At 45.1% G+C, this 26,646-nt stretch overlaps 1 pseudogene; it reads right to left on the bottom strand.

Annotated features, from left to right (window-relative positions):
* Nucleotides 1-4,051: 4,051 nt before the first annotated feature.
* LOC136391835 (E3 ubiquitin-protein ligase RNF113A-like) lies at nucleotides 4,052-23,384 on the bottom strand (annotated as a pseudogene).
* Nucleotides 23,385-26,646: the final 3,262 nt, after the last annotated feature.

The following is a 26,646-nucleotide window of genomic DNA, read 5'->3' as shown; positions in this document are numbered from 1 at the left end:
GGTTTCGAACCAGCGACCTCAGCATTTCCAGGTCGACGCTTTATCCACTGCGCCACCACAGGTCAGGCCAGGGCAGCAATTTTCAACAGGTGCACTGCAAGAATTTTTAAAACATGCAATACCTGAAAGTTTAGTCAGGAGCACTAACTTCTTTTCCCTTAGATGGTCAAATTTAAATTTTAAAAAAATGACAATAGCCAACACAATAGCCGTCTGCTGTGAATGAATCAAAATTATACCTACATTTTTTTTGTCAGATCAGCAAAAAAATGTTTTGTTTTGTTTTTTTATAAATAAATTTTTATTTTAATGGGGTGACATCAATATATCAGGGTACATATATTCAAAGAAAACATGTCCAGGTTATCTTGTCATTCAACTCTGTTGCATACCCATCACCCAAAGAGAGATTGTCCTCCGTCACCTTCTATCTAGTTTTCTTTGTACTCCTCCCCCTCCCCCTCCCCTTTCCCTCCCTCCCTCCCTCCCCCTGCCCCCCCGTAACCACCACATTCTTGTCCATGTCTCTTAGTCTCGTTTTTATGTCCCACCAATGTATGGAATCCTGCAGATCTTGGTTTTTTCTGATTTACTTATTTCACTCCATATAATGTTATCAAGATCCCACCATTTTGCTGTAAGTGATCCAATGTCACCATCTCTTATGGCTGAACAGCATACCATGGTGTATATGCAACACATCTTCTTTATCCAGTCCTCTATTTTTTTTTTCTACAGTGATTAAAGCCTTAAAGCAAACTCTTGGCCAATACAGCAAGAATCCATAAAAAAAAATGTTTTTTGATGTGCTACAGAATTTTATCAATTAGTTTACATGTGCCATGAGATGAAAATGGTTGGAAAATCGTTGCTCTAGACCCACCAGAAGGAATGAGATTATGGCCACAATTTGTTTTTAACCTGGTGAGACCCACATTGAATTGCTGACCTACAGATTGTGAAAATAATAAATTTGTATTGTTATGAAACCACTGAGTTTGTGCTAATCTGTTACAACATCACATGAAACTAACACACAATATTTGTGGTATTTGTCATGCCTCTAATATTAGTAATTACTTATGTAACGTAGTGGTTAAAAAGCATAAGCTCTGGTGTCAATGTGAGTCAAGCTCCCACTCTCCCACTCAACAGCTAGAAGTTAACCTTCCAGACATGCTGACCCTCAATCCCCTGATCTGTGAAGAGATAATAAGGCTTACCTCCAAAGGGCATTCAATAAGATAAAAAATGCTTAGCAGAATGACTAGCACAGAGTAAGCTTCCAATAACTGCTGTAAGCCACAGTACCTAACAAATTCGTTTTGTGACTACTACTTTTCCCCCACAACGTTATAAACTCTGCAAAGACAGGCACCATGACTTTATTGCTCATTGCTATATTTCCAGGGTCAAGCATCCAGAGCTGGATGGCAGAGGTATTCAACAAAGAGAGAATGGAGGAATGGGTTTATATGTATACTACTTTAGGGACCAAGAGTTACACAGAGGCATAATTCACCCAATTAACTCAGCTATACATGATAGGTATTATGTGCTGAGTAAAAAAGGAAAAATAAAATGTGTTCCTTATTGTCCGTGAGCTTACAGAAAGCCCAGGGTTCTCAACAGGTTCATAGGGTGACAGCATAGACTTTTTGAGTGTATAAAAGAGGAGACCATCGCATCTATCATGGGTGCTCTGAGACCTGGAGATGTTGAGATGAGAGAGGGTCTTTGAGTCTAGGCAGAGTTTCCATTGGACAAGAGCAAATGAGGAGAATCATTCTGGGGTCAGTAAATGGCATTAGCAAAGGTACTGAGACAGGCAGCTTGAAGGTACATATAGAGGATACTTTGACTCCAGTAAAGAATTAATGTTGGGAACTGGGGACATAAGCCAGTTTCCAGATGGTTCTGAGCACCAGCTAAAGACTGTGGGCTGCCCCTTAAAGCAAAGGGAGAGTCAGTGAAGAGTTCTGATTCAGTGAGTCACACAATGAGACAGGGGTGTAAGACAATGGCAAGACTGAGCTGGACAAACAGCTGTCCTGCCTGATACACCACTGGGACTTCAATTCCTGGTGAGAGGAAAACTAGATGGTAAGACATCAGTAAGTTCCTTATCTTCACCTTCAAAACCACTCTGGAATTTGTTGTTTGCATTCTCGCCCTTGACAGTCTTAGTGCATCAGCCTGCTTTGTCACTAGCCTGGTAAGCAATCACTAGGCCTTCACTGGATCCCTGGGATGGACAGCTCTTTCGCTGGAGGCTCCCACGTGAACATAGTCTAAGCCTCTCCCAGTGTTAGCAGTGGAGTCTCGAGCTCTCTGTGGTGTGCCATCTTGTGGAGGTTATGTCAAGGTGTTGAATGAAATGAAGGGTAAGTTGGGTCCTCGGCAGTCCTTGCCAAGAACCCCAAAACTTTAGTCTGTGGGTGATAACTTTCCCCACCTAGACAAAGACTGACCGCCCTAAAAAAAGTGAATTTTGTCCCATTAGTGGCTGACACAGAAATGGGGACCAAACCCAGCCCTATGCTCGGAATCTCAGCTCACATACAGGCAGGTCCAGACGGCTTTTCTCCATCCTGGCTTTGTGATGCCAAATTCTATTACAAAACATTCAGTCGAGAAAAGTATCAAACTGGATTTACTTCCATTACCAATAGCACCCAAATATTTCCCAAGTGGTTCCTGAAATCAGTCGTGTGCACCTTTTAACAGTCTTAAATGTTTCCAAACTCTTTTGAAATTTGTAGTGATTGATACAGGCTTTTTAAGTTTAGTATTACTGCTCATGTCACATTTTCACCTGATTTCCTATCTTTTGTGGTATCCTTGATTAGTAAGGCACTTGATTTTATCTTTTATTAAGGGCCTTTGAATGTAGCAAAATGTTGAAATGATTCATTAATCATAATAAAAGACTTCAAAGGGATTCAAGTTAAACTTCAGGTTTTGGAACAGCATACTAGACAGTCAACTTCTTGTATTTCAACTTCAGGACAATGAGCCTAGTGGAGAATTTTGCTAAAAATGCCTAATGAGCATGTTAGTCACATCTAAATATCATCTGTTGTCCACATGTTCCCATCATATATTGCATTTCATCCAACATTCATTTATTATGTAGCAAGATACAGTTTATGCTGCTCATTTCTACTGATCCATTCCCTGAACTGTAGAAGAAAAATAAAGTGAATTCCTTAGGGCAGGAGCCTGACCAAAACCAGAGAAACCGACTCAGGGCACGTGACTCGAGTTTTATCTACATGGACTACAGTTTGAAACATAAAGTTGAAATCGTCAAGTGATTGGGGGATTTTTTTTGGTTTTTTGTTTTTGTTGTCAATTTGTCTTTTTGTTTTTGTTTTTTTTTTGGAGTGGAGAAATTAGGGTCACTTTGTTGCAGAGCACCACCCAAGGAGAGCTGAAAATTAGTACTTATAAACCTGGATCACCCATGGTTTACAACTGGGGGGCCTTAAAAGGCAAAAATCATGAGTAAGGGCCCTGGCTGGATGGCTCAGTGGTAGAGCGTTGGCCTGGCGTGCAGGAGTCCTGGGTTAGACTCCTGGCCAGGGCACACAGGAGAAGCGCCCATCTGCTTCTCCACCCCTCCCCCTCTCCTTCCTCTCTGTCTCTCTCTTCCCCTCCCACAGCCAAGGCTCCATTGGAGCAAAAAGTTGGCCCGGGCGCTGAGGATGGCTCTATAGCCTCTGCCTCAGGCGCTAGAATGGCTCTGGTTGCAGCAGAGCAATGCCCCAGATGGGCAGAGCATTGCCCCCTGGTGGGCATGCTGGGTGAATCCCAGTCGGGCACATGCGGGAGTCTGTCTGACTGCCTCCCCATTTCCAACTTCAGAAAAATACAAACAAACAAACAAAAAAAATCATGAGTAAGAGGTTCAGAGTCCTAGACTGCAAATTTAAGCAATTTTCTTAATCTAATTTATTTAGTTCTTGTTGGCATCCCAGGTAGGGTCTTTATGACTGTGGCCACATGGTCTTTTCTGCTTAACAGATTTCTGCAAAACATCTTGATGCATTCATAAGCCATCTACCCAGGACCTCACTTAGACCTTGCTTCACCACCTGCCTTTTCCTCTGTCACTTTCCCATCCTCTTCTGCAGCCTGACACTTCTCCAGTTTAGTTATTAATTCTCTCATGGATTGAAGACACCATTGGTCAGCTACTCGCACACATAGCAGCCATGGAGTAGTAGGAAATGCTGCAGTGCACAGCTCTCGCAGAAGTAATGCCTGTACTTGGTGACAACTGGATTTTGGAAGGTCTGGCTACAGATGAAACAGTTGAATGGTACTTCCTGGCTACCACTTCCCACTTCATAGTTTTTTCCCTTGAAGATACCATAGCAACCCTCATCAAGCTCATGCTCGATCTGCCACCCATGCTTGTAATCTGACTAGTCACAGAGGAATTTGCAACTGTCTCCAAAGCCCCAGAAGCCAGTCTTCTTGCAGTCCTTACAAATGCCAGGCTGGTAATCCCAGTGCATGGTGGCATGGAGATGCTTGAGTGCACAGAGTAGGCCCTTCCATGGCAAGCCACAGAATATGTGGCCTGCAGACAGATCCCAGGGCTTCAGGTACCTCTGACCCTTGCTGAGTTCCCAATAGATCTTGTCTACTTCCTTGCCCCTCACCTCCCCCTGGGTCTTCTGGACATGCTCCAAGGGGGCTCAGGTGGCACACTCCTTTACTGAGTCTGGCTCGTAGCGCAACCATCGCCCCATGTCCTCTGGCCACACAGGCTTCACCGAGGGGGGGGGGACTTGGAGACCACTTGGGGCATCTCAGGCTCATTGTGGTCTTCGTTGCTACACAAGTCACCACAAACCATCTTCTGGTGACCACCGCCCTAAGTCATCAAGACCATAGGATCAGGGGTCACCGGCTTCCTCTCCCAGGGAACCACAGAGTCACCTTTGTCTCGCTGCCACCAACTCTGGCCTCCAGGTCTCTGGCCTCTGGGTTGCCGGCCGGGTGCTCCCTGTGGCCCATGGCCCCTTTCCACCCAAGCTTTTTGAACAGGAAGGAGCAAGCATGGTCCGCGGCCTTTCCTGGAGAAAGTTGCTCTGCCATTTCCCAGTCCCGAGTGCCAACGTTTAGCCATCGCCTTCTGGGTGGCTCGGGGTTGTGCCACGTGGTGCTCACAGGAGGGAGGGACGCTCAATGGAGGGGAGAGGGGCACTCAATGGAGGGGGAGGGGTACTTAATGCACCGGGAGAGGTGCTCAAGAGAGGGAGAGGGGTTCTCAAAGGAGAAATGGGAGCAATATGGGCTGCAGAAAGCTGCTGGAGCGCTCCCAAATGACATCTTCTTTTTAAGATAGTTACGTTTTTATTACATAGACATGATAATAATCCCTGTGGGAGCTGGTCTTCAGTTTGCTTCTTGCTTTCACAGAATGTCAGTTATCTATAGTAACTGTCTAAGAATGATTTATGAAACACTCTCACACACCCACCAAAAATGCCTCAGTGCCTACATTTTCCAACCAGATAACCAAATGATTGGGGGGTTTTGTTTTGTTTTGTTTTGTCTACTTGTTTTTATTAATTGATTTTATTGGGATACAAGTTAAGGTGTGCAACTTAATAAAACATCATCTGCACACTGCACGGTGCACCCATCGCCTTGGGCAAAGTCTCCTTCACCCCTTCTCCTCCCTTCGCCCACCTCTACCTACCCCACACCCTCTCCCTCTGTCACCACACTGTTGTCTGTGTCTATATATTTCAAGTGATTGCCTTTAAACCAACAATTCAGAAACACTTTTCTGTCAAAATTATATGAATTTGACCTTATGTTTTCAAAGTCACTAAATATTTGACTAGATTAAATTTTTTAAAAAGACAAAAGACAGTTTGTGTTTAGTATTAATATTTTCAGAAACAATGATAGTGAAGATTAAAAGATGAATACACAATCAAAAATAAGGAACACTCCTTTTGAAATACACGTTTAAAGTACACAGTCTTCCATTTTGGCAGTGAATTTAGTGGGGGGCTGCTAACTGCAGGGTACAAACTGCAATGAAGTCTATCCTTGAGGAGTCCGCAGCCACAGAAGAAAATAGATGTCTAGGTACCTGTAATGCTAAGCTAACTGTAAGAAATAGTGAACTAGGGGTCCCCACGGCATGAATACTTAGGAAAGGCAGTCTGTTCTCACTGGTGTATTCTGGAGGGACATCATGTGGTAGTTCTACTTAAATTAGGTCTTAAGAAGCAGGATTTCAGCACCCAGAGAGGAAGTCCCCAGTCAAGGACTGTATGGCCGCAGGCCAAAAGCATGAGAAGGGCATGCAGCTCTGAAGCAGCTGGCAATCTGAGAGACACTGGAAGTTAGGGAGAACATGCAAGCACCTTCCATATAGCAAATTAGGGTCAGGTTGTGAAGGGCCCCAATGCAGTGCTAGGGAGTCAGGACACTTCTCTGCAGAAAACGGGCATATGTAAGACTTTGAACAAGGAGTACTTAGGAAATAAATCTGATGATAAGCCAAAGGACAGCATGCAAGCTGGAAGAGTGAGGAGGAAAGATTCATCAGGAGATGAGTGTGCTGACTCCCACAAACATCAAGTGGACTTCACCTGAAAAGCGATGATGGAGACAGGAAGGAGAATGGGTACAATCCAGCAGCCAGTCAACATTCGGTGACTGATAGCATCTCGATGCAAAGATAAATGATAAATCAAAACTTCCTGAGAAAGGTGGACAAACAGGGATAGAGTTAAGGAAGATAGAGGATACAAAAGAAAAATGCAGGTTTTAAAAACAATTAATTGATGTTTTCTTTAAAAAAAAAAAGCGAAGAAGACAATTGGACTTTGGGTGATGGGAATGCAGCATAATCAAATGTCAAAATAACTTGGAGATGTTTTCTCTGAACATATGTACCCTGATTTATCCAATGTCACCCCATTAAAATTAATAAAATATAAAATTAAAAAATTAAAAAGGTGAAGCCTGATTTAAGTCTTAAAGTCTTAAGGTTCACTAGTTAGAAAAAGGAAAAAGGGGACACAGTCTAGCAAAAGGAGACGAGAGCCACAGCACAGATGTGAGAGCTTGGAGGCTGTCAGCGTAGGCAGGAGAAGAGGACGTATGTGAGAACAGGCCACAGTAGCAGGAATGGCGAAGAGGGGAGCCTGTGGGGAATACTTAGGAGGGCAAAATCAATAACATCTGATGATGTCGGGATAAAGAAGACAGGGGTTCAAGAAAGTATCTCGGGTTTCAAGCTTAAGTGACCCCTGGGATTTTGGTCCCGTTGGACATGGAGAATAGATGCAGAGGAGGAGACAAATCAGGGAAAGAGGCCTGATGCCACTCTGACATGCTGGGTTGAAGGCATCTGAGAGAGACAGCAGGGATGATTTCCAGCCGGAGACAGGGGCGCAGAGCTGAGTCTGGGGAAATGAACAGCTGGCACATTGCTGGAGACATAAGTGGTGTTCCTGTGTAGGCAGTGCAGGCGCACCACATTGAGAGAGCTGAGGGAGGGAGCACAGTTGTCTCTCTCCGCAGACCAAAGAACCAAAGACTGGGCACCATTCAGATCAGAAGAAAATAAATTATCTGAATGCAGGGCCATCAAGAGGCATTGACAATACACAACAGTTGGAACTAACAACTCAGACAATTGGAGGAGCCACTCATTAGCACGCCGCTTACAATTCCACTGGCGATTCTAATCATTCGATCGAGCAAAAATCTTGCCTTTAATTCTTGCCAATAAATGGAAATGTCTTTTAATAACCACCAGCCTCTCTGGAGCTGTGCTTCTTGCTTTCTGTGCCCGTATTCCGAGTTAATCAATGCTTCCCAGTTGCAACATTCCAGCAGGGTACAGCCATCTGAGGGACAATGCTACTGAGAAAGCAGATTAGAAAACAACCACCTGATGGAGAATGAAAGGGGTCTTCATCCTGGGAGCCTATCAGGTGTTGTTTATTCACAAAAGCCTTACCTTTGGGGAACTACAAACGTTTATTTAACAGAACAGTGGAAAAGCACCAGGCTAACTTCTTCCAGGCTCCACCTGAGTTTTCTTTTCACAACTCCCATAAATGTGGATAACATCACCTGAAATGGGCGCTCAGGACCAGCTAACACCACATTTAACAGAAGCCTGAAAAACTCAGCAACTCAAATCAGCTCAAACAGGCATGGCGGCGACCACGGCCTGCAGGGAGCCTCCTATTATAAAATAATAGATGCCTAGAACTTTTTGGTTCTTGGTTATTAAATGAAGCAACTTATGTAACCAAAGCCAAATCACTTCACAGGCTTGCTGACCACCCTTCAGGATTGAAATGCCCAATGGTGCATTGGGTGACACTGTCCCGAGGCTGGAGAGGAGACGGGGAAGGGAAAGCAGGGTCTCCGGCTGCCTTTAACCCTTAATTACAGGAGAGAGTGGCTCATTCATGGCTTCCCTCCCCAAGTTTTCCATATCTCCCCCCCACCCAGCCCTCTCTGCCCGCCTCCTGCCAGCCCCCTGGGGAAGTTGTGTCCTTCTTTCATTTCTTGTGTCAGATTTCGGGCTGACACGTGGTAATTGATTCCGCTGCGGGTTAGACGGGTGTTAAGTGGGTGGGATGAAGTTTCAGTGAAAACAAATAGCACTTCATGGGTCTGACCTTTCCTCTTTGGAGCTTTTGTTGTGGTTGGCCCTGGGATGTGCGGCTCAAAAGCCTCAGGAGCCCGTTGTGTCTATGTCTACAGTCCCCTTCCCCCACCCAGATTCACCTTCATCAGCTCCTGACATGCCGATGACAGCCAGGGTGGCTCAGTGTTGCTTCTGGCTTGATAACAGCTCGGGGGCAGGTGGGGCTCAGATTCACACCTGAGCTTTGGTATGTGACAGGCAGAAGTGGCTGAGCATGGCCTGAGCCTCCTAGGACAGCATGGAAAAGACCAACGCCCAGAAGATAACAGAAATAAACCTTTCCGTGAGCGCACTTCTGGTCCAAGCACTGCTGCCTCTGATTTGTGCCACAGTCTCAGCATTTGCTCCATCTACCAAAACACAAGCAAGCATCAGCACCAGACCTTGCCCCATATGAAGTTCAGTGTGGCCTTCATAGAATGAATACTTTGGGGTTACTGTCATAGATCTTCTATGTGTTTCCCAGGCCCCACTCTGGACTGAAGGGTATGTTTCCCCTGGGCAGGGAGGGCTGTTTGTCCTCTGCAGGTGCTGCCCTCGGGTGAAGGGAGTCACCTGCACAAGATCCTTTCCTGCAACAGGTGGCATCCAACAACCCATGGGCAGGTCAGGAACATGACAACCTGACCCTCCTGCTCCAACTCAGCATGACTCTGAGGGCCATGCCAGCTTCCACAGGATGAGGGCAGCATTGTCTAACCTCTCCCTGACCCACTCCTCTTTCTTCCACCCTGGACCCTGGCAATGCCCCCTGACAAACATCCAGAGCCTTTCCCAGGAACCCACCCTGATGCCAGAAGTGATTCAAGAAAGTGAGGCTCATCACTAGGGTTTTTGGAGCTGGATCACCCCCTACCCAGCCAGCAATGAAGACCCCATCACATAGCCACTGGCTCGGCATAGCAGTGGAATGGCTTAAACTTTCAGCACAGGGAACTGGGGTGGTGCATGCAGTAGGAAGTACACAGCCAGGGCTGAGAATCTGCTGGTGTGAGAAATAAATGCAGGAAGGAGTCGTTATAAAGAGGTGAGACTGGATGGCTGTTGCTGGGGGAAACCAATGTTTGAGAGAGTGACAGTGAACACCTGAGGACATGAGCCATCAGTGAAACTCTACATGTGAAAGTCAGGCGGCTTTGTCACCAACACATGAAAAGACTCTGCCACTTGTGTCCAAATCATGGAGAAAGCTGAGGATCAGGCCCAGGACTCAGTCATTAAAAACAGCAGAGTTCCACAGACTCTTAAGCCCCAAACCAGCAGCTTGGCTATGGCAAAACTCAGAGCTCCAATTGGGAATGAATAACACCCGGAGATACAGGGTGGAGCCATTTCTGGTGATGGCCTCCGATCTTAAATCTCTGGAGCCCCTTAAACTCTCTGAGCCTCCAGAAAAGGCCACTTCTCCTTGTTGAGGGCTGGTGCCTCCACTTTGCTCAAAGACACTGTGCAAGGGCCTCCACCCTGCAGATGAACACACATGCTCACTCACACACACAAACACACACACACCACAAGGTCTGTTCCCTCCTCCCCTTTGGCCACTAGGCCAATAACTAGACTTAAGTCAAAAGACAATGAGCCAGGAAAACGCTAACCTTTCTCAGGGAGAAGAGGGACAGACCCTGAGAGAGCTGCCAGCCCCAGGATGTACCAGCAGAACCAGGAGACAATGGAGGGGTAGACTCTCAGGGTTCTGGATAGGAGGCAGAACACAAAGTTGGAGGGGAAAGAATTTATCACCACGGGAACATCCTTCTATGATATGGGATTCAGCACCTGTATTAGTTTGCACTGGCTGACCTAACAAAGCACCCTAGACTACATGGCTTAAAAACAGAAGTTTATTTTCTCACAGTCCTAGAGGCTAGAATTCCAAAATCAAGGTGTCAGGAGGGTTGGTATCTTCTGAGACCTCTCTCTGTAGCTTGTAGACAGTCACCTTCTCTCCCCTTGTCCTCACGTGGTCGTCCCAATCTCCTCGTCAGTAAAGACACAGTCTGTCTTGCCAGGAAGCTTCCTATGCTTCTGTGTCCCAATCTCCTCTTCTTATCAGGACACAGTCATATTGGATTAGGACTCACCCTAACAACCTCATTTTAATTTAATCATCTCTTTAAAGGCCCTGCCTGCACATATAATCACATTGGGAGATACTAGGGGTTAGGACTTCAACACAGGAGTTTATGGGAGGACACAACTGAGCCCATAACAACACTCTGACAAGAATCCCACAGGCAGTATCAGCACGCTGCTGGGGAGGCTCTTGGAAGCGCGGAGCATGTGATAGCCACACTAAGTGAAGCAGAAAGCCAGACTGCCATGGCAGATGGTGCAGGGAGAACCAAAGGCTTGGGGAAGCAGGCAGCTGGATTGAACATACCATGTAAGGCCAGGAGACCCAGCAGGTGCTGTTTCGTGGGAAGATCTGGAGTATCCCCCACTTACCAAAGCAAACAGGAGCTTGCTGGGAAGAGCTGTCGGCATCATCTAATATTTCAGTGGGTACCATTCTCTGTAGGGCGGGGCTGATGGTAGGAGATGCCAGGACAGAAGTTGGCCCACTGGTAGCAACAGGGATGACAGGACCCAAAATATTAGACATCAGGCAGCTATGCTCAGCTATCAGATGCCAGACAGGTAATTATCCCAATGAGTAGAAAGATCAGAGTGCATCTTCGGGGGCAGGGATCACCCAGGCAGATATGAGCGAGGATTGATAGAGAACAGCACCCCGAGAGGCCAAGAAGAGCAGCCAAACAAGGTATCACAGGGCATGTCCCATCAAAAGAATCAATAACAGATGACCCAGAAGCTGGGCAAGTGAAGCCATCCCACAGTTATCACCCTAGTTTCTAATAGATAGTGGGGATAGACATGCCTGACCATTGCATACACCCACACAGGTGAGAGCTATCATGGTGGGGAAGTCAAGCAGAAGCTTCTAAAACTGCCCCCTTACCCGTCAAGGTGGTGAATCAAAAACAACATCACATCCTGGGTTTAAATTTGAAAGCGTTCAGGTTTAAAAAACTACCCTTACAACATACAGGACACAGGGTGTGGCCCCCAGCCTACCATCATTTAAGCCATCAGTCTGGTCCCTGCAGAAACCAGCCAGGTCCTGGAGGTCCTGCAGAGGGACAGACTCCCTCAGACTTAAACAGGTGGCAGCCTGCACTGAAGCTTCCTGGCCAGATTGTGTCTTTATTGAAGCACAGGCTCAGGTACCCAGCATGTGGCCCTTTGATCTGGGGACTGTGTCCTTTTCAACCCTATCAAAAAGGAGAATCTGAAAGAGTTCACATTCACTCAGAACAACAGTATTCACTTACAGTGCTGCCACACGGCCAGCTAACTCTCCTCCTCTCTGTCATAACAGGCTGAGGAGGCCTGGACCAGCTGGACATCTGCATAGCATCACCCTGGTGATGACATCATGCAAATCAGACTTGATGAATACAACCTGCAAATATGCTTGGGGCCTTCAGAGTCAGACTCATGCAATAAAGACAATGGGAAATAACCCCTGTGAAGATTCAGAGGCCAGCCAGGCCACATCAATACACCTTCTAAATGCCCAGGGTCTGGGACATCTCAGTCAAAGTAAAGAACAATTTACTGTATCTTGCTTCTCCTAAAACAAAAAAATGAAGTAAAATACCCAGTGGGCTTCTTTGGGTTCTGGAGATATTAATTCCACTGCTGAGAATATTGTTCATAGTGATATAACAAGAGACACAAGGTTTGAATGAGAGCCAAAACAGGCAAAGGCTCTGCCAAAGGTCCCAGCTACAGGCCGAGTGGCCCTATAGTCTGAGCTTATGGCCCAGCAGGCCTCATGGTATGAGAAGTTACAGTAATAAAAAAAGACACTGGGTGAAGTTTTGGCAATCCACATTTAAGAAATCACAACTCACACACTTCATGTTCCGGAGCAAGGCCTGATCACCTGTAGCAAATAACTTCAGAAAAACAAAACAAAACCAAAAAAATGCTCCTGCATGCTCTTGGGCCCTGGAAGAGATGACATACCCAAGAGTGCACTTTAGCTACTTGGTTACACGAAGTTACCAATCAGCCATGACAAGCTGGGTTCCATCACACCCATCAAGCTGCCTGGCCGGGTGGGCCCATTCACTGGAAGATGAGAGTAGGACATTCAGACCAAGGGCATAAGCAAGCTACACAAGCAGGTAGCCCAGGCCCCCATGTCACTCACCACTGTGGTGCCAGTACCTCTCCTTTGGTCTGTTAAGATCAGCTGATGGCGAAGGGAAAAGCCCAAGCTTTTATGTAGTCTATGTCACTGTTCCCCAAATCCAGCTGATTGTCAAAATGACCTGAAAAGCTTTTAAAGGACATAGATCCCTAAGCTCTACCTCAAAATTACTGAAATAAGACACTCCAGATATGGAGCTCATAAATCTATACTTCAAAGAAGATCCTCAAGTGATTCTGATATTGCTAGTCCTTGAAATAGTATTTGGGAAGCATTTGTCTAAGTCAGCAATTTCAACCAGTTCGCTACGGCAGGCACACTGGGGCACCACAAGAATTTTTTAAAAATGCAATACCTGACTTTTTGGTCAGGGGCATGGACCTCTTCCCCCTTAGATTGTCAAATAAAATAAATGACAACAGCCAACATGACAATAGCCATCCGGTGTGAATGAATCAAAATTATAACTTTTTTTGTCAGATAGGCAAAATGTGTATTTTTTGGTGTGCCACAGAATTTTAGTCATTAGTCGATGTGTGCCATGAGGTTAAAAACGTTGAAAACCCCTGGCCTGAGTGATTAGCACTACCACAGTGAAAACAAAAATATTGATAACCAATGCAAACACACAGCCAAACCTGTTGTGGTAATCACTTCACAATATATATGCAATCAAAGCGTCACATTGTGCACTTTAAAATTACATCATGTTCAATGTCAGCTATATCTCATAAAGCTGGGGGGGAAAAAACTTAAAAAAAAAGTAAACACCTATAACACTATGTGCTTTAATAGATATTAACTTTTTAATTCTCACAACCACTCTATGAGATGGGTGTTACCATTAACTCCATGTTGTAGATAAGAATATGGAAGTTACGTGACCCACTCAAGGTTATTGTAGCAAGTGAACAACAAGGCAGTTAGTTGAACTTAGCCTGACTCCAGAGTCTCTATGCTTAATCATGATGACGTAGTGGAAAAGGCAGTCAAGGTGGATGAGGAGGTGAAATCTGTAATCCACAAAGCACATACCATTTTGGGGGCCAATTCCTGTATTTACCCTAAATGAAGACAAATTGTTTTTTCCAAATAGTTTAATATTGGAATCCAATTACAATAGCGTATGAGCTCCACCTAGTGGGCACAAGGGCTGCTTGGAGAGTAACTTCTTCATTAAACAAGATCAGTTCAGAACAAAACCAAATTGTTAAACGTTTAGTAGATGGAAGTTTCAAGTTCCACAATGAATGAATTCCAATTCCAGAAGGATGAATTCTTTGACTTCCAGATAAAGGTATAAAAATATAGTAAGGATATAAAAATGAAGGGGGAAAATAAAAACAGGTAATGTCTGGAATAGCCATAGGAACGATATCGGATTGGGGTTTGAAAAAGAATGAAAAGAAGACAAAGAGTAATAAAACATGAAAGAGAAAAAATGGTATGGCATATCATTTTTAAGTCCCCAGTCTTATAATGAATTTACTGCATGCATACACTAAAAATTTTTCATGACCTTTTCCAAGAACTGTCTTAATTCAGCACCATTTTCCACTGAGACACCATCTGCTCCCACCACTATCAAGACCTCATGGTGACCTTAAAAGAGAAAAAGTACTAAAATTTTAGAAACCCACCACTGGTCTCCCTGATGTCTGGGAGATTTGTTTTCTCTCAAGACCCAGATTCACAGAGGCAAGGCAGGGTGATATCAAATTCACACAACGGGGGCCTGGCTGGCTGGCTGGCTCAATGGATTGAGCATCGGCCAAACATATGGATGTTTCAGATCAGGACACACAAGAAAAGCAACCATCTGCTTCTCTCCCCTTCTCTCTCCCCCTTCTCTCCCTTTTCCTGTCCTACAGCCAGTGGCTTGATTGGTTCAAGAATCTGCCCCAGGTACTCAGGATAGCTTGATTGGTCTGAGCATGTCAGCCTCAGGTGCTAAAAATAGCATGGTTGATTCAAGCATTGGCCCCAGACAGGGGTTGCCAGGTGGGTCTCGGTTAGAGCACATGGGAGAGTCTGTCTCTCTATCTCCCCTCCTCTCACTTAAAAAAAATCACATGGCAGGAATTAGTTCATGTATGAGAAGCAGGGCCAGAAAGAAAGTAGCATGGGCCACAAGCAGGAGATGATGGAAGGGCCCCAGGAGGCACTGCCCAGGGCCACAGCCAGAGTGCCACAAAGTCAGAAGACAGAAGGGTGGTTCTGTGGGCAGAATCTGACCTCCACAGCCTCTGATGATATTTCCAGAGACTCACAAGCACCAGGCTCATCCTGCTCTATTTTTAAATAGCAGACAAAACAGCTTTCCAGCATGGTTAATTTCAGGGAGAAATGTCCCCTTAATATAGTAGATGAACCTTCAAAACATGATGCCAAGTGAAAAAAGCTGGACACCAAAAGCTCCTTTTTGTATGAACCCACTGATATGACAAATCCAGAATAGATCAAGACATAGGACAGAAAGCAAATTAGTAGTTGCTGGGAGCTGGGGAGAAGGACGGATAAGGACAAACTGTTTAATGGGTAAGGGGTTTTACACTGGAGAGATGAAAATGTTCTGGAACTAAATAGGCGTGTTGGTTACACAACAATGTGAATGCACTAAATGTCACTGAATGATGATACTGAAATTCACTTTAAAATGGTTAATTTTCTATTATTTAAATTGTACCTCAATACATATATTTTTACTGGATATATATATATAATTATATATATATATATATATTTTTTTTTTTTTTTTTTTCCCCTTCTGTGGCCAAGCCCCAAAATATCACAAATAAAAAAAACTTTTGTCTTGGGATTTTAGACCAGGGTATTTTAAGCTGTGAATATTCATCAAAAATTGTTTATAAGATTTACTTAGGACCTCAAACCACCTTGCAAAGTCAGAAGGTTACCACAGCCTTCTGTGTGAACAGGGTTTGATATTGAGAAAGCGTCTGCGGTGATAGGAGAGGTGGGGGTAGATGACACCTTGGATCCTGGGAAGAGAAAAGACAGCTCACCTATAGCAGCAAAATGGTTCTAACAAGAAGCTAGAAAACAAGCTAAGCCGACTCCAGTTCTGTGCCTTGTACTGGGTTTGATGTTCAGATGAGTGGCGTAGGTTTCCTGACAGAACCAAGGAGGGTTTTTTGGCCCTATCTCTGGGAAGCAAGCTTCCACCTTCCTGATCCCGAGGCACAAAAAAACTTATAGTCTAGAAAATCCAGGACCTCATCTGCAAAGCTCTCTCTCAAGAAGCATCCAAAGGCAATCAGCAATTGGCTGACAAGCCAAATTCCAAACACACACCCAGCTAATGGAAACCACACACACACACACACACACACACACACACACACGCACAAACTGGAGCCATTGCTACCTGCCAGTGACAATCTGAAGTGGGAGAGGCAGATGGAAAATAGCCACAGGGGCTTTAGCCCTAATCCTCTACATCTCAGGGGGAATTGAGTTTCTCAAAAATAAAGCCTTTCTGTTTACAAACATACTGTTTTTGCCAAAGGAATTCTTTATTTTAGGTGATTTGGGAAAACTGCAGAGTCCTCGGGTTTGGGGCCAAAGACGCCCAAATGTTGCAATCCTAAGCCTTTGGCAGGAACCAAAGCATGTTTGCAAGTGGAAAGTTTTCAGTGTGGGGCTTTTCGTGTTGTTTTATTTTGGTGTGTGTTTGTTTGCTTCCTCCATGCCAAAGGATTTCCTCCACATCTTCCCAGAACCAGGAAGTGGGGTTAGCACTCTATTTGGGATGTTGGTCCCAGATCACCTATACCCCAACTTGTACATCGCACACAGCTTGAGGCACACAAACAAAAGGAAGAAAGAAAAGAAAAAAGACACACAGCCATTAAGCTTAGAGAGACACCCTTTTTCACACTGTCAAACCACCACAAAGCCCCAGATGGTCAGACAGGATGCTGAGAGGAGCTCTCCCTCCATCACTGTGGGTTTCATGTGCATTAAGTGGTTTCTGCATTTCTGTCTCCAATCATTCCCTCTATATCACTCCAGCAGGTCCCATCTTCATCTTGTTCCATCTTCCTGTGGCTACTACCTGGACTGAGGTGATGGTTGATATATCACTCTGACTTACTATTAAAACTGGACCTTTGGAGAAAGCCAACCCAGCAGGATATATAGAAAAACGTGTGGAATCTCCCAAGAGCTCTTCAGAACAGGAACAAGAGTCTTAAAAACCAAGGCTTTTGATTGGCAAGACTCGGGTACTTTGAAACTCACAGGCTAAGTTTTTCCAAGAGAACAGAGGAGGGTCCAAGTGTCACACCCAGACCATGCAAAGGCAGGCTGAGAGCACAGCACCGAGAGGGACAGGGTGCTGAGAGCCAGAATCAGAGCTCAAGGCCTGTCTGTCACCAGCCCCAAGGAGGTGGCTGAGAAGGAACAGGGCAGGTGTCCTCTGTTCAGTCCCGAGGATGTTCCAGAGGGCTCCGAGCTCATAGAGCCACCTTCATGCCCTGAGCCTCACCCAGGTAGGACCACTCCTGCCAGCTGCTGCACTTCACCAACCATCATCCACAAGAGTGATGCCCCTCCCGCCCCCACGTCTGCCATGTGTCTAGGCACTTCTCACTCATCTGATCCCTGCCTTCGTCTTCTCCTGCTCAGCCCACTCCAACCCAGCCCTCCCTCCCAACCGGCCTTTCATGATAACCGCATCTTCTGAGTCACTCACCCGGGAGTCTTGGCACCAGCTTTGCTGTCTCCCTCTCCCACCATGGCTCATCTATTGCCAAATACCATGCGCCCTACCTCCCTGCTGTCTTTTCCCTCCACCCCTGGTTTTCATTACCATGGCCCCCGCCTGGTTCAGGAATTCAGCATGTCTCCAGTGAACCAATTTAATCTCTCCTACTTAATCCCCCACCTGCGGCCTTCCCTTCGTGGAATCCTTGTAAACTCCTATCCTGGTAATAATCTGACTCCTGTTTCCCGCTTTGGCCTTATTCCCGTCTGCACCTCCTCCTCCTTCCCCGTCTCAGCATGGAGGCCGCCATCCCCATCCTGCTCCAGACAGCGTTCAGACAGCGTCTCAAATGAAGGGTGACAGGCTCTCCTCTCAGAGTCATCATAGCATCTGTTCTTTCAGCCTAGACACTATATCCCCCTTCCTCTCACCTAACTCCTACTCATCCTTCTGAGGTCCTAGGTGTCACTGCCTCCAGGAAGGCCCGCCATGCTTGCAGCAATGAGTGGCACAAACACTGAATGCCACTGGTTGAAACAATGGGGAATATATTAATGTCCTATTGCAGCAGACTCCCAGGTAGAACGGAGTTTTGTGGTGTCATGCTCCACCAACACCTCTGTCATATTCCCTTTTGTGTCTCTGCCATCAGTAGATGCTGAGTTCTAGACACAAAATCCAGACATGCAGTGTCCAGAGGAAGAAGGGAGTTTTTCTTTCTGTACCTTTTCTCTGGTGTGAGGCAGCATTTCCAGAAGCATCTCCTCCTTCCCCGTCCCCCCACCAGAATTCCCCTTATGTTTTACTGGCCAAGATTAGTTCATGTGTCCACCACTCAGTCAATCACTGGGCGGGGCGGGGGGAGCATTACTGGTATTACCTGTTGCGCCACATCTGGCACCTGGATGCAAGGTCAGCCTCTCCTGAGTCAGGTGACTACCTCGGGAGAGTATAGGTACTTGATCACAACCCAGATTCCATCTGGAAGGAAGTAGAAAACAACAGGCAACCAGGGTTCACTCTCCTTTACATTTGGTTCCATGTTCAAATCCAAGATCAAGTCTGGTGGACTCACTTCCTGGTTCATGAACAAATGTCTTCTCCCTAGGTCCTCACATGGTGGAAGGGACAGGGAGCTCCCTGGGGTCTTTTGATAAGGACACTAATCTCATTCATGAGGTTAACCTGCTCTCATGAGCTAATCACCTCCCAAAGGCCCCACCTCCTAATACCATCACATTGGGGGTCAGGATTTCAACATATGAATTGGGGTGGGGATGAAGAACATAGCAATTGATTCATTGCATCTGCCCCTGGCCCCCCAAAAATTCATGTCCTTCTCACATGCAAAATACATCCATTCCATCGCATAGCCCCATTTGAAAACCAAGGTTTTTGACTGGCAAGACTTGGGTACTTTTGTCTGAAGTCCAAAGTCTCATGTAAATATCTAAATCAGGTATGGGTGAGACTGATCCTAAATCCAGTGTGATCTCACCCTGAGTCCTAAACTTGACTATATCTCCAGATAGGTTCCCAGTCACTAGTACCAAATGGTAAGACTGCAACATGTCTTTTTGGGGGACACATTCTGCTTGCTACAGGCTCTAACACTGTGTCATTGTATTAGTTATTCAAGCCTGGCTAGATGTCATATAGAAAACACAAACTAAGGCTACTGAAGGGTGAAATATGTTTTTTTTAATCACATGTAGAGCCACACTGTGGATCATTCAACCACCCTCAATTTGAAGGTTGAGCAATTTATAATTTTTTTCTCTTTTCATTTCTTAAACTACTAGCAGTGAGTCAGTCCCCGGATTTCAGATACCAATCCTGAACACTAGCTCTGTGCTATAGGACCATTTGTTTTGACATCTGGTACCAGTCCACAACAAAAGACCCTGTAAGCACTGTCGTAAAGGGAGTGTATTGGTCCTGTCTGCCATTTTACTTTCCAATGCCTTAAAATCCCTGCTGATGAAGGTGAGGGCCCTGGGAAGAATCTCAGGGAGAACCCTGTACTAACTGGGGCCTGTTATGAGAGAAGCCCCAGTCAATCTCACAGGGCTGCAAGGAGACCTGCTACAGATATCACATAGAGTGCTCCTACCACACACCAGGTAAGCACAGCTTTAAAAATATATGTGCAGTGAGGAATGATACTTAGGATACTTCTGTATCAAGTTACACTGAACAGTGTCATTGATGGATGAGGTGGTTCAGAACAAAAGCCATTTATTTATTTATTTATTTATTTATTTATTTATTTATTTATTTATTTATTTATTTATTTCTGTCCTTAATAAATGTATCTCTTCAGGCTTTATTCCTAGCAAACCCACCCTCAGAGACAAAGCTTCACCAAGGAACAAGGTGGAGCTGCGTGCTGGTCTCAGGCCATGTCTCTCTTAAAAGTTGACTTTGGCAGGTGTGCTGACCACTCACACAATATATCTACTCCCAGAAAAGATAAAGGGGGGAATCAAACACTGAATTTTCTTTAAGTTCTCACTTGGAAGCCAACGCCTTGGCTTTAAAAGGGGAGTGTAATCCTTGCTTCAATGATGATGAACTGGTTGGAACAAATTACAAAGAAAATATTAGAGCTATAAATAATTTCTTTTTAAGAAACCTGTGTGCTCAAGTATCTCTTGAGTAGCAAATGCAAAAGAATGTAAATCTCCCGATTATATTCTATCTGAGGCAATGTGTTTCCAGAACCCTTGGAATGTGGCTAAGTAATGAAATAAACTCAATAATCTTTTAAAGAGTTCACTGTTAAAAGATCCTAGTGGCAAACAGATGACTGTGGACTCATGGTTGTAACTTTGGGTAAAGTACAACGAGAGAAACTCTAAATCTTCCAAGATGTAGAAGGTCCACAGCCAGACGAGCTCTGGTTCAGATAATCGGGAACGTTGCGGTCCCAGGCCAACTTTCCCCCTTACTATAATAAGTAGATAAAAACAGTATGTTCAAAGGGAATTTCATACCCTTTCTAGTTCCTGCCTCTATCCTATCTCAAACATCTTAAACCTCCCCCAGCACACTTTTATCCTAGGCCCTAGAACAAAATGACAAAATTAAACTTTATGAACGTTTATGAAACACAACCTTACAAAGCCTATAATAAAAAAAATACATTCAACAACATATTTTTAAACTGACAGTGTGAATTTTTCCATGCAGAAAAAGTCATATAATTGGGTCACCAAACAAACAAAAAAAGACACAGTTTAATGGAAAACATTTCAGAAAAGGAAATTCATGCTTCTGAAGCCCTGACTAATCATAAAGTGATGCAAATGTGAAAGGAAATAATGAGATTGTATTTTTACCCAGCGGAACACTCAAATGTTTGGAAATGCCCCGAATTTTTCTAAAGATTTTCTCCTGTGAATAGCGCAACAGCCCAGATGTGTCAGGAATGAAGGACACACTTTGAAGCCCTGTATTCTGTGTATTTCTTTTCTCAATTTCAGCTGCTCCATTCTGGTTGCAATAGAAGATCTAATTGTAAAGACTTTAAAGCGAGGGTGTTTACCCTGAGCTGCCACATGGAGTTACGCTTATGAAAATGAGGAAGAAGTGCGAGTCTGGGAATACGCATAGAACATCCAGTGAGAGGCTGGAAAGAGGAGGAGGTGATGAAGGACTTAGCACATTTGCAGTTTGTTTCTCTTACAACTGTGAGAGAACCCAGACAGGCCGTGGGCTCCAGGAGAAAACTCAGGATGGCTGGCATCCAGGGAGTCTGGCAAAGCCCGGGGCAAGGAGGAGAGGCCTGTGGTGAGCTGGCCTCCTGGACGGGAAGGTGGTGACAGCAGCAGCCGACTTACATGACCTGCAAGCCCAGAGGACAAGCTCTGGCGACTGCTCGAAAAGTCCCCTGTGGCCTTTTCTTCAAAAGTAAAGATGGGGGCATCTGGTCAACCACAGGTGAGGTGGCACTTCAGGGTGAAGCTGTAAACTGTCAACTCAGCCAACCCTAATGAGGGCCGGAAACCAGAAGTATTTGCAGAGTTGGCGGAGCAGGAGTGAGAAGTAACGCTGGCCGGCCTCAAACCACCGCCAGCTAAGCAGGCCTACAGCACAGAGGCGGACGACGACAGTGTCCCCTGAAACATCCTGGTCAAAGGCAGAATAAGAAATGTAAATTCAAAACAGCCTGTTAGGAGCTTCTGCCCTGGATGACTGCTTGGCGCTTTTTCCAAAACAGCACACAGAACCTGTGAGATTAGTGAGAAATGTGTTCTGGCCCCCTTAGGCCCCAGCCCTGAGGACATGCAGGGGTGGGGGGCAAACTAGAGATGTACTTTTTGCTTGAAATCTTTATTACCACTTCCTAGAGTGTGATACCCAGCTCAGAGCCTGTCCCTAAGAAATGGGGAGAAAACACAATGCCCAGCATGGAAACTGGGCATCTCAGCACCCACAAGGGCAACCCCACTGGGGATGATGCCTGCAGAGGATTTTCTACAGAACTTCAATAAGGAAGGCTCAACTTTCTGAAGAGGCAAAGCTCAGTTCTTGCGAGGGTGGACTTAATTTTTTTTAGACTGTTGAATCTGCCCATCTTTAAAGAAAACTTAAGCCAGTAAATGTAGTGTTTCAACCAGGTCTGCAATATAATTTTCACAGTGGTCTTGTGACCTATGAGAAAAAGTCACCCACTAGTGAAAGTTATGTCAAGGGTAGCCAACCTTTAGTTTTATTTCTTTGGGAGGGAGGTGAGAGGATCTGTAACCACAGAGAGCCGTAAGCCATGGGACTCCCTTGTCCTTCCCACCTCAAGCATAGCCGACTGGTTACAGACGAGGAGAGAAGACTGGACTCACCCATGGACCCAAGGTCACTGTAACAGGTTGAATCATGCCTCCCACCCTCCTACACCCAGACCAAATGCATATGTTGAAATCCTAACCCCCAGGACCACAGAATGGAAATAGGGCCATTGCCGGTATAATTAGGTAAGTTAAATGAGGCCATGGGGCATAAGGTGAGGCCTAACCAAGTATGACCAATGTCCCTCATAAAAAGAATGCCACATGAAGAGAAAGAGATGCATGTAGTGGAAAGAAGATGAGAAGACACAGCAAAAGACAGCAATCTACAAGCAAAAGAACACCTGTGGCTACCAGGTACTAGGACAGAGTTCTGGAAGGGAGCCTTCCCCCACGGCCCTCAGAAGAAACCAACCCTGCCAACACCTTGACTGTGAACCTCTGGCCTCCAGAACTGTGCAGAATAAATTTGTCCCGGTTAAGTCACCCAGTTTGTGGTACCTTGTTACAGAGACCCCAGGAAACTATTTCAGTCACATGTGATATTCATGGGCCCTGGACACTCGACCTGTGTGGGCCCCGTCCTCATACCAAATGTTCCAAAGTGTTTCATGACTGTGTTGGTAAAATAAAATCCAGGCTGAATCATTTTCACTTTTTCTTCTGACTTTAAAATAAATAAAAGCACATTGATAGGCCCTAAAAGTTTCACAGGCCCTCGGCACCATACTCCTGGCCTCGCAGAGAAGCAGAGCCTGCAGAAATCGTCACCAGAGCTCCCAGATCCGGTCAGGGGCCTTCTTGCACTCACTCAATCTTGGCACCATATTGAAATTACCTGTCACTGTATCTAAAACGCCTCCTGGCTAGAAGAACATACCCAAGGAAAATAAGATTGCCTTCCTTACCTCCTTCTCTTTGTCGTCCCAGCATAGCCTGGCACATAGTAAGCGCTCAGTAAATAACCGTGGAACTGACTTGAACGGAACAGATAAGAGATCTAGGGTTTTTCAAGGTCATTGCTGAGCCATGAAGGAAAGAGTAAAAGGGGGGAGGCCTGCCAGGAGAAGAGCCTCAAGAGCAGAGCCCCGGCTCCTGGTAGCAGGGTGAAGGCCTGGCAGCTCGTTCCAGGAAAGTTTTGAAACTGAAGTAAAATAAGTGTTTTATAACCATCCATTCTGTTCCATGGTTTTTTTTCTTGTTTTTTTTTTTTTTTCTCTTCATCTTTAAATTTGTTTTTCATTCTCCGGGGCTTGGAGAGGTTTACTTACATTAGGGCTATTTGCCTTTGTTTGAATGGGGGTTTCTCAAATTCTCACTTTTCCACTGAGATTTCCTGACAGTAGGTTTGGCTTTTCTAGACCCAACCTCACTTAAGGCTCATGACAACTTTATGCTCTAAGTTGTTCCTATCTCTGGATCATGTCTGCTTTTCCTGCTGACCATGCTTCATCCTTGCCATAGCTCAGCATGAACAAAGTCCTTCTCTGTACCAGGAACCCATGTGAGCAAACCATTCTCAGCCCTTTTGTCATCACATGAAATTTTTTAAAAAGAGAGAGAGAGAGATAAAGAAAGAACAACCTGGCCTGGTAGCTTTCCCAATACACCACAGTTGTGGGTTCGATGCCCAGTCAGTGCACATATGACAATCAACCAATGAATGCATAAATAAGTAGTACAACAAATTTATGTCTCTCTCCCTCCTCTTCCTTTCTTTCTAAAATCAATAAGTAAAAAAATTTTTAAAGAAATTAACATTCTGTTGGACACCAAGGAGAGAGAAAGTAGTACAAAAGCTTACAGTATGGCTGGGAAGACAAGACTTACTTTTAAATTTCTAATTGTGTGTTATAAACTTCCTACAAGGGCTCTCCCCTAAAAGCATTCAATAGCTGCTAATAGCCTCACACAAAGAAAAGGTTACAAGGACATAAATTTGGGAGGTAAAGAGTTTAAAAAGCAAATCCAGCTTCTATAATGCAGAACTTGTCAGAGCCTTTACTGTCCTAATGTGCAATATGAATCCCCATGAGGCAGATGAAACATTTGCCATTTCATAGATTGACTAACCCTGGACTCATCCCATGGGGGTTGGGCGTACAGGGACAAAGAGGTAGTCCATGGGACATGTGTTACAGGATGTACTCTGGAAAACACTGGCCTAGTCAGGATATGTTACTATTAAGTTTCCAAGCAGAGACGCCATGACTATTTGCATAAGGACTCCCTGCAGGCTGAAGTGGTTGGAGAGTGTTTCTTAAAAGTAGTAAGATTTGTATTCGTGCTCAAAACACAGAGAGGGGAGTATGAGAGAGCAAAGGAGAGAATTCACAAGCTGTGTTTGAAGAGCACCAGGAGACTGGTGTACAAGGTATGCTGTAAGAGGCCAGAGGACCAAGGAAAAGAGGAAAAAACTGGTGAGAAGGAAGCTTAGAACCCCTGCAATCATCTCATCCTGGGAGCACGAGGACCAAGAACTCAACTTCAAGACAAAAGCAGAGGCCTTGGGTGCTCGGCAAGCATAACTGAATGAGGCTCCAATCAATAAAAATGACACCTACTGTCTCTTGGCAAGGGGAAAGGATGGGTGCCAACAAGCAGGGGAGGGAACATGGCATGTAGGGAGCCACAGCAGTTCAAGGGCAAGAGCCCTGGGCATGCTGTCAAACTCAAATTCCACACCCAGTGCAGCCGTGACTTTGGACAAGCAACCCCACCTCCCAGGGACTCAATGTCCTCATTTGTGAAATAAGGGGAGCTGAGAGACTATAGTTCTGACCATCCTGACACCCTGATGGTCTCTGGTGATGAGAAATTCATGTCTGTCCAGAGCCAGCAGGACAGCCAGCAGGGCAGCCAGCACAGCGAATGGGGCATTCTGAGCTCAGACACCACACTCTATTCTCCCACTGTGACCTTAACAGAGGTGGTTTCAGCTGACAAACAAGCCACTCTACAAAGGGACTGGAGTTGTCCCAGTCTAGCAGCTATGCAGCAGTCCAATGTAGCTGCTTGCACCGTCTGAGCAAGGCGAGGGAACCCAAGAGGCACAAGTTCTGGGAGAATCAAGGGACAATATTTTGAGAGGTACGAGGGTGAAAGAACTATAAGGAGTCTCTTCTCCCCTTTTGAATCCAGGCCAGCTCATCATCATGCCCTCCAGAATCTTAAAGGCGAAATCGATCAGGTGCATGTTTTCTAATTCCCCAGCTATTTCCTGCACTACTGAGAATCAATGAACAGCCCCCGAGTCTGTAAATTAAGAAATCTATAATAGCTTCATAGGGTTGCAGAGTGGACTGAAGGGCATGGGTTATATAAAACAAAGCCTTGGGCCTTGCCCAGGGAGACAATACATGACCACAGCTTTGGAGTCTAAGCGTGATGCTTGAACCTAATTATTTCCTAGGCTGCATCACTGGCATGTTCCCTCTGCACCCATCTCGCCCCCAATGCTCTCCCCTGCCTGCAGGTGGGACTGGGCTCCAGTCACTGATGACTTCCTCTGGGCCAACGCTGCAAGGAACAAGAGGAGGACCAGGAAAACAGACCCACTTGGGCGTCTCAAACTTCTTTTCACTTACAGCTGACACAACAATTTTAGCTGAAATGCTGGAATAATTTTACTTTCCATTTTTAGCATGATTCTTACGTACCAGAATGAAATACGGTTTTGAAAACTGGTCCAAAAAAATGAAATATGTTTATTTTTTTGGTTTAAATAAAGCCTAATATGTCATAAAATATGAAGTAATGCCTAGTAACCTGGGTTGCTTTTTTTTAAAAGCAGCTTCCCCTCTGCTCTTTGTGGGACCTGGTGGTAATGTTGATCCATGCCACAGTGCATCGGCTTCACTCTCAGCTTCTGGCTGACCCCTTAATACGTAAATTAATTGGGTAATGTGAGTCAATAAATCAGAATGCATACTTATTTTTTATTAACTCTGTTGCCAGCACACTAATTCATAACATGTGTTTCATAAATTGGAAGAATGGCTAAAATATTTAAGTGTAGACTTTTACATGATATATAGTTCTAAAAGTCAGGTGCTGTGAATAATTCATTTATCTTTCATTCATTCATTCATTCATCAAGAAGTGTTCATTAAGTGCCTACTAAGAACCAGTCATAATTCTAAGTACTAGAGGTAATGGAAGAATCGAGTCAAGGAGGGGCAATCAGTGTGCAAATTCTAACACACAG

This window comes from Saccopteryx leptura, chromosome 2 (genome assembly GCF_036850995.1).
Source record: "Saccopteryx leptura isolate mSacLep1 chromosome 2, mSacLep1_pri_phased_curated, whole genome shotgun sequence".
NCBI lineage: Eukaryota > Metazoa > Chordata > Mammalia > Chiroptera > Emballonuridae > Saccopteryx > Saccopteryx leptura.
Note: the sequence above shows the minus strand (reverse complement) of the source record. Positions and strands in the feature narration are given on the sequence as shown.